We start from the raw sequence: 8,240 nt of genomic DNA on the forward strand, positions 1-8,240 counted from the left end.
AAAAAAAACTGATGAAAATTTTACACATGAAAGCAAAATGTAAGACTCACATCAAATATACAGCGAGATAGCTTGAGGGATACCTGGGTGGGAAAGTTAGTCAAGCATCTGACTCTTAATTCCAGCTCAGGTCAAGATCACCGAGTGGTGAGATCAAGCCCATGTCAAGCTCCACACTGGGTGTGGAGTCCACTCGCCATTCTCTCCCTCTCACTCTGCCCCACTCCAACTTCTCTCTCTCTCTTTCTCAAAAAATAATAATAAGAAGATAAATAAATAATAAAAAAATATAAAGAGAGATAGTTTGAAAGTGGAGGAATGGAAAAATATATACTTGGAATACAGTATGCATAAGAAGACAAAGATGTCTGTACTATTATCAAACAAAATGGATTTCAAAAGAGAATATTACTGGAGAAAAAGAGTAACACCAGATAGAGTCAATTCTTCAGGTATTCACAATCACTACAAACCTCTATGTGGCTAATAAAACAACTTCAAAACACGTAAAGCAAAATCTGGCATAATTAAAAAGAGAAATAGGAGAAAATCCAAGGAATCTATAGGAAAGAACTCTACAACTAATCAGTGAGTTTGGCAAGAGCACAGGATATGATACCAGGATATGATTCAGGATTTGGACACAGGATATGATTCAAAATCAGTTGTACTTCTACATATGAGCAATGAACACATGGAAACTTAAATTTAAAATGTCATTTATAATCACTACAGATATTGAATACTTAGACGTAAATCTGACAAAATACGTGCAGCATTTGTATGCTGAAACCACACATTATTATTTAAAAGAAACCAAAGAAGGGGCACCTGGATGGCTCAGTCCGTGAAGCGTCTCCCATTGCTCAGGTCATGACCTGAGGACCCAGGGATTGAGCGCTACATCAGGCTCCCTGCTCATTGGAGAGCCTGCTTCTCCCCCTCCCTTTGCCCCTCTCTCTCGCTCTCTCTCACTCACTCTCATTCTATCTCAAATAAATAAATAAAATATTTTAAAAAGAAACCAAAGAAGATCTAAATAAATGGAGAGATATATTTGAAAAAGAGAAATAGACAATTTCATAATCACAGTTTAATAGCTAAATAAATAATATATAACTATTAAATATAGTAGAAATATTTATTTATATATCTTATATATTATATTTATGTATATAATTTATATTATATTCTAATTATAATATATAATACAATATATAAATATATAAATACCATACATTGTACATATTATTAAAATAATAGCTAGATAAAAGTAATCATATCATTGATGTAATTATCATTTGTAGATCATTACCGCTGACAACAGGAGAATACATGTTCATTTCAAATGTATCTAAGATGTTCACCAAGATAGATCATATACTGGGTCCCAAAACAAAACCCTACATAATTCAAAAGGTTTGAAATCATACCGAGTATGTTCTCTGACCATAATAAAATTAAATTAGAAATCATTATGAATAAAACATCTTTAAAGAGTCCAACTACTTGGAAAGTAAACAGCACATATTTAAATAATGTTAGTCAAAAAAGGAGAATAAAGTAACAAAATATTTTAAACTCAATGATAATAAAAAAGCAACATGTTAAAACTGGCATTCAGCTAAATCAGTGTTTAGAGGAAAACATACAGCTTTAACGTTTAAAGATAGATTTAAAGAAAGATCTAAAATCAATGACTTAAGGTTCTACTCTAAGAAGTTAGAAACAGGGGAACCTGGGTGGCTCAGTAGGTTAAGCCTCTGCCCTCAGCTCAAGTCATGATCTCAGGGTCCTGGGATCGAGCCCCATGTCGGGCTTTTTGCTCAGTCTGTCAAATTAATAAATAAAATCTTAAAAAAAAAAAAGAACTTAGAATCAAAAGCAAAGTAAATCCAGGTAAAAAAAATAAAAAAATTTGTATATCCATATACAAATATGGATAAAAGCAACAAATCAATTAACTTTAAAATAGAAGAAAAAATACCAAACTACGAAACCCCAAGTTTAATTACTTGAAGGAAAAAAATTCAACAAAACTGAGAAATACTTTGACTGATCATATTGAGAAAAGAATAAAAAAGAGTACAGATTAACAATATTGTGAGTAAAAGATGTTATATCTGTGGACCCTACAGATATGAAATGAATAATAAAATAATATGATGACCAACTTTATACCACCAAATTAAACATTTTTGGTGAAATGGATGCATTTTAAAAACATATATAACTTACCAAAATGGCACAAGATAAAATAATCTGAATAACACTTTATAAAGAAATTGGGTTTTTTAAATCAAAAATCTTTACATGATAAAATACCAAATAATTTTAGTGGTGAATTCTATCAAACATTTAAGGAAGAAAAATAACACACATTTTATATAAACTTTTAAAGAAAAAATACATGGAGACAAATACTTTCCAAATCACTTTACACTGCCAGCATGATCCTAAGCCCAAAACCTACAAAGACATTACAAATAAAATCACAAGTCAATATCTCTCAAGAACATTAATGGAAAATGCTTGAGTAAATACTAAGTACGTTAACTGTAGCAATTGTGTCCAGTAATATAATGCAACCTGCACTGTATCCAGCCCTGACATCCCTCTCGAAGAACAGGCCTGGAGCATCAGCAATCTGAGATGCCCCAACTCTTAGTGCACCCGACACTCATGTTAGAATGTGAACTTCCTAAGGGAAAAAGAAATTAGCCTAGTCCCTTTCTGGAGTCTTCAAAAACCTCTTTCTTCTTCATCCCTGTTCTCCCTTCCGCAGGATCTGTTTTACCCTGAGGCTGGTTCTCTTTGCTAGCACAGATGCCTACCACCAGCAATCCTTCCTCCTTTTTGCCAAAGGAAGAGAACATCTCTTCCTGGGGTCTTTTTGTGTGCTTTTGGTGGTAGAGGTGGTAGTGGGTTTTGGTTTTTGTTTTTTGTTTTTTGGGGGTTTTTTGATCAAGGAAAATTTTACCAAAAGCCCTTGGAAAATGTCCTCTTACATCTCATTACTTCAAAGTATGTTTCCTGCCCACTTAGGAACAAATTCTTGCTAACAGGGAACACCAGACGGTGATTAGCTTAGGCCTGAGTCCTCACATCCTTCTTTGTCAAAAGGCTGGCAATGACTAGGATTGACTGAATGTATTCAAGGGCCCAGACCCAAAGCCAGGAAGCTCCAGGACAGGGAAGGACCAGAAGGACAGCTGGAGAGACCAGTGGTACTGATACTACAGGAAGTGCCACCAAGCATTTGTGGTCTGGCCAGCCTTGTGATGATGTATCTGTCGCACCTTATATTTTAGGCCCCCTTGGTCTCCTGCAAGGATTACTTAGTCAACAGAACTAATCAAACTGCACTATTCTGCCCTTCAGGGGAGGACACCGTGTCAGGAACATGGCAGTAACGTGGTATTGGGAGGGTGAATAGATAACTTCTGCGGGTTCAGAATCTGGTGGAATGCCAAATCATGATCTTCTCAGGGCATCAAGATGCCTCAGAATCTGTTTCCCTGAGGGGTTGCAAAAGGTCTTTGGGGCTTCGTGCGCCCTTGCTGCTCCTGGCTGAGATTGGGAGGACCGAGATGTTTCGACAGTTAGGAAGGGAGATTGTGTGGCAGTGACTGACTCACCCAAGTGACTTCTAAGAAAATGTACTCAGCTTTCTACTCTACAGGCTACAGAGCACTTTAAAAACTCTTGCCTCTGTGGCCAGATTAGATTGGGAAATACATTTTTGTTCCACATATTTATTTAAAGGTTTCATTTTCACTTAATAAATCTGTACTCATGGCATACAGGGAAGGTTTCCCCAAGTGGTAATTTATGCTTATTGTAGAATTACTTTTGAAAGTGCATGGGCTGCCTGTCACTGAGGGAAATTGTGGCCACTCAGTTTTTAGACTTATTGGCTGTTACAGATTTGGGAGTTGATATATATTTGAAATGTTTATGCCTTCTCTTTCTTGTTAATTATCGATCTAAACCTTTATGGATTCCAAGACATTTGTGAACAAGGCTTTCATTAATCCCCAAGGCTGCTGAGGGGTCTGGGCAGTGGAATTCCCAATTTACAGATATGCAAAAAACTTGGGAGACTCAGAGGCTAATTCCCAGGGTCACACAGTGGGTCAGCGATGGCCCAGCTTGCAGAGTTTATAACGGGACTACGAGACACCTGACTTGCTCACCAAAGATGACCCCTTAGCCGTGCATAGAATGCATAGTGGAGGTTGACACAAATGTGTTGTGAACACAGCCCCTCCTCATGGGCCTCCCTCTACACCAGGGACACCTACCCTGTGTCCTATTTCAGCCCCTGTGTATAATCTACCTCCGGAGTGTAGAGCCCCTTATTCTGAGACAGGTATAGAAGACTTCTGGACCACAAAACCCTTTAATCTTACATCACTCCTCTTCCTTCTCCTCCTATCTCCAACCTACCTGTTGCTCCAAGCCAATGGAGGATCTTAAAATAGAAATATCGGCCAGAATCTTTCATCACTTAGTCACCAGAGCACAAGAGCACGGGGAGTCCAAGGCGAGGTGGTTTGTTGATTGTCCTCCTTGGTAGGAACTGGTGGAGGCCTCAGCACTGGCCATGAGCCCTGCTACACCAGGACCCTTATCCCTCAGGCCTGTGGAAGGAAGAAGGAATGGGGGAAGACACTGTGTTTTCCCATTTCCTGTTCTTAAGGGACTTTTAAGGAGCCTCCAGCTCCTCAAAATAACTTCCTAGAGGATGACTTGCTAAAAAGAAAAACTAAAAAGAAAAATTAGAACTGCTTTTCTCTCTCTGTAGAAGACCACTGTACCTGTCCAGCCTTCCAGAAATACTCTAGTCACTCTGAGTTCTGGCTTTGAGGCCTCCCTGGCACTCTTCTTATCTCCTTGTTTCCTTGGAGGTCATGACCTTGAAAGAACCTACTACAGTTTGATGGGAATCATGGGAAAGCAGGTATCAGGTCCTGGAGGCCTTAGGTGCAGTGAATGCTACTTGATGGGCAGGAGGGAGCCTTTCCAAAGTGTGTCCTCACCCTTCAGGAGACCGGAGAGGACCCAGCCTCCTTCCTCAGGGGCCAAGGATACTGGAGAGTTCTACAGCACTCCCCGCCCTGTGTGAGAACTAGCTCGCTCTCAGAGTTAGCCTGGCGAGCCTCTCCATGCTAGACACAGGAAAGCAGCCCCAGGAAGGCCCTGATATTTCTGCTTGCCTGAGCCCCTCCTGTAGAAGAAATGAGGACCCTGAGGCCCACCATGGAGAAGTCAAGTCTTCCGTCCTTCAATCACCTGCTCCTGATGACCAAGTCAAGATGGAGGGGGTCCTCCTGAGGTGCCTGCTTCCAGGAGGCCTGTGGTTTTCTGTGTGTGAGCACACACACATGGTTTCGGTAGGCCTTCCTCAGGCCCCCACTTCCAGGCCCGCCTCTGCCACCCCATCTTTACTCATTGCTAACAGATGCCACTGCCAGGCTGGAGAGCAGGAGCGCACAGGCTCCCACGCTGCTGAGAAGAGGGAGGACTGATGAGCTGCCATGGTGCAGAGCATATGAGGGCCTTAGCTTTGAATTTCAAGGCCCCCTTCCCCCACTCCAAGCCAGGCCTTCCGACAATCTCTGTTCAGTGTCCTTTCACATGTGGGAGCAGCCAGATGAAAGGCCTGCGCGAGCTGCTGCAGAGCTGGGGTCCGCCCCCCACCGCCTCGCCGAGGCCCAGGAGCTGGCGCGTGAACTCCTCCTAAGGGGCTGAAGAGAGAGGCTCCTGCCAGCAGCCTTCGAGGAGCAGTTCCTGTCGCGCTCGCTAGGGGCCACCTTCCCTGATGCGGCAAATGTGACATGTCTGGGGCCTAGGACACCCCAAGCGAGAGACAGAGCAGGGAAGGTTAAGGAGGGGCACTGATGGGACTCACGTGAGATCCTGGCGACCGCGTCTCCTTCTCGAACTTCTCTGTGTCTGTCTGAACATGGTAACGTGCTCACGTCGTGTAGCATCACGATTGCCCTGTGGTACTGCACATGCCTTAAACCCTGCCAGGTAATAACCACTCCCCTAATCGCCTGACCATCCTCAGGGCCTAGGTTAAGGGTTACCTCTCCTTTGAAGCCTACCCTGAACCCCAGTCTTGGCGGTCCCTGCTGCCTCTGAGCCCCATATCCGGACTAGCACGCATGGGTCTCCCTGTCTGAGGGACTTGTGTGTGCTTCACCATCCTCCTCGGGGACCCTCCCTTTCTCACCCCAGGCCAGGATGCACAGCACAGTAGTTGCTCAACAAAGGTGAGCTGGGTCAGTGACACGCTAGAAACCTTAATAGGCTTGGTGTCAGAGACCCGAACTGGAATACGGGTTCTTCTGTGCCCACCAGCTCTCTCGCCCTCACTCTGCCGCACAGCCACAGAAGGCTTGGGCTCCTCACCTGGAAGATGGAAACGCTGGTCTCATCCCTGCCATATATACCATCATTCTTAGGGAGTCAAATGGGAACTGGACGTTCAAGGGCTATCCCGATTTTTCAATGCAGTACGCAAATAAACTGGCCCTAAAATTGCTGTGCTTTTGCTACACCCATTATTACTCCTTTGTTTATGATGATTAATAATGGAAACTGGAAGGAGGGCCCTTATGAATAACCCCTTTCAATTACTCAATAATCTCCTCCAGGAGGAAATAGCTTCGTTTACTCTCTCCTTGCACCCAGTTTCAGCAGCGAGTAGAGTGGGGAAAGGAGATCTCTCAGCTGTGAAATGGAGATTGAGCCAACCTCTTCCCACCCATTCACCCCCAGGTTCTGACTCACGGGTCTGATCAGGGTGTTCTCATGACCTCAAGTGTCCCTGATGTCTTGAAGTGGACAGAGACCGGCTTCCTGGGTCTAATGTCGTATGTATGAAACGTTTAAAAACTGAATGTGCCATGATAAAACATTAAAAAGAAACTTAAATGCATATTGTTTAAGTGAAAGAAGACAGTCTGAAGGGGCTCCATACTGTATGATTCCAACCAGATGACCTTCTGGAAAAGACCTATAGAGACAGTAAGCAGTTGCCAGGGATTGTGGGGGAGGGATGACTAGGCAGAGCCCAGAGGATTTTCAGGACAATGGAAACACTCTGTATGATACTAACATGGTGGGTGCACGTCATTATACATTTGTCCAAATTCATGGATCATATATCACAAAGAGCGAACCGTAATGTGGACTCTGCGCTTTGGGTGGTTATGACGCGTCCATGTAGGTTCAACGGGTATGACAAATGGACCATTATGCTGTGGGATGATGACCACAGCGGGGGGCATGGGGAGGAGGGGGTACATGTGTAGAGACTATGCCCAGGTGGCTGTGGGAAATCTCTGTACCTCTCTCTCAATTTTGCTGTACCCTTAAAACTGCTCTAAAAAAATGAAGTCTTTTTAAAAAGTGAACATGTGCTCATAAAAGAAACTAATATTTGCTTCTTCAGGAATCCTGGAAGCTGAGCTAGCAGTTTGACTTTTTATGAAATTTGGGGCCCCTTTCAGGGCTTCCTAGGGGAGAACAAGATGGGACAGGAAATGAGCAGGGATGTTAAGGACTGGAGAAAAACACGGTAAGAAGAAACGGCCAGGAGAAATCCAACACAGGGCATGCCTGGGTCCCAGCTCAGGCCCAGGCTGAGATGGAGGTATAAGGCTTCTCAGTCAGGGTTCTTAAAAATGTTTCTGGAATGACGAGGAAGATTTCCTGCTCTGTGGTCAAAGGCATTAGCGAAGAAGCCAACACTGGTATTGCAGAGCATTATTTTCTACACCAGAAACCAGACATGGAGGGCCATGGACTTTCTAGAACTTTGATTATCACTTGCTACCCAGTTCATCACAAACTCTCTTGTCCTCATCACCATGCTGTTCGGTCCCTCCATGGGTTCAAGTGGCAGCACAGGGACATTAGGGAGGTGGACAGTCTTGGGGTTCTTTCCCTTCTGAGTCTTCCTGTGAGCATTGTCTGTATATTTATGGGTGTGCTCCCTGGTCCCTGCACTGGCCAGGCTTTCTTCAAGGCCACCCTGGGGACCCAGCTGTGTGGGGTGTCCTACAGGGGAGGCCTACAGCAAAAAAAAACTGAGGAGAACCTGGGGTATAGACACAAGAGCTCAGAAAGTGCTGCTCTGGGGTCAAGGGGAGGAAGGGAGTCCTGTTTATTCCTATGAAATGAAACCCCCAGAATTCCCAGCCTGCTGTGCTACCTTTCAAGCATAG

General features: G+C 43.6%; 1 long non-coding RNA gene across 3 annotated transcripts in view; it reads right to left on the reverse strand.

The window, feature by feature from the left end:
- LOC125109718 (uncharacterized) overlaps nt 1-6,583 on the reverse strand; it is a 38,726-nt gene extending 32,143 nt beyond the window's left edge. For all 3 annotated transcript variants that reach the window (XR_007130358.1, XR_007130356.1, XR_007130357.1), the window contains exon 1: nt 6,421-6,583. This is a non-coding gene — a long non-coding RNA (uncharacterized LOC125109718). The remainder of the gene's footprint in view (nt 1-6,420) is intronic.
- Between the last annotated feature and the right edge of the window lie 1,657 nt (nt 6,584-8,240).

This window comes from Lutra lutra, chromosome 9, assembly GCF_902655055.1.
Source record: "Lutra lutra chromosome 9, mLutLut1.2, whole genome shotgun sequence".
NCBI lineage: Eukaryota > Metazoa > Chordata > Mammalia > Carnivora > Mustelidae > Lutra > Lutra lutra.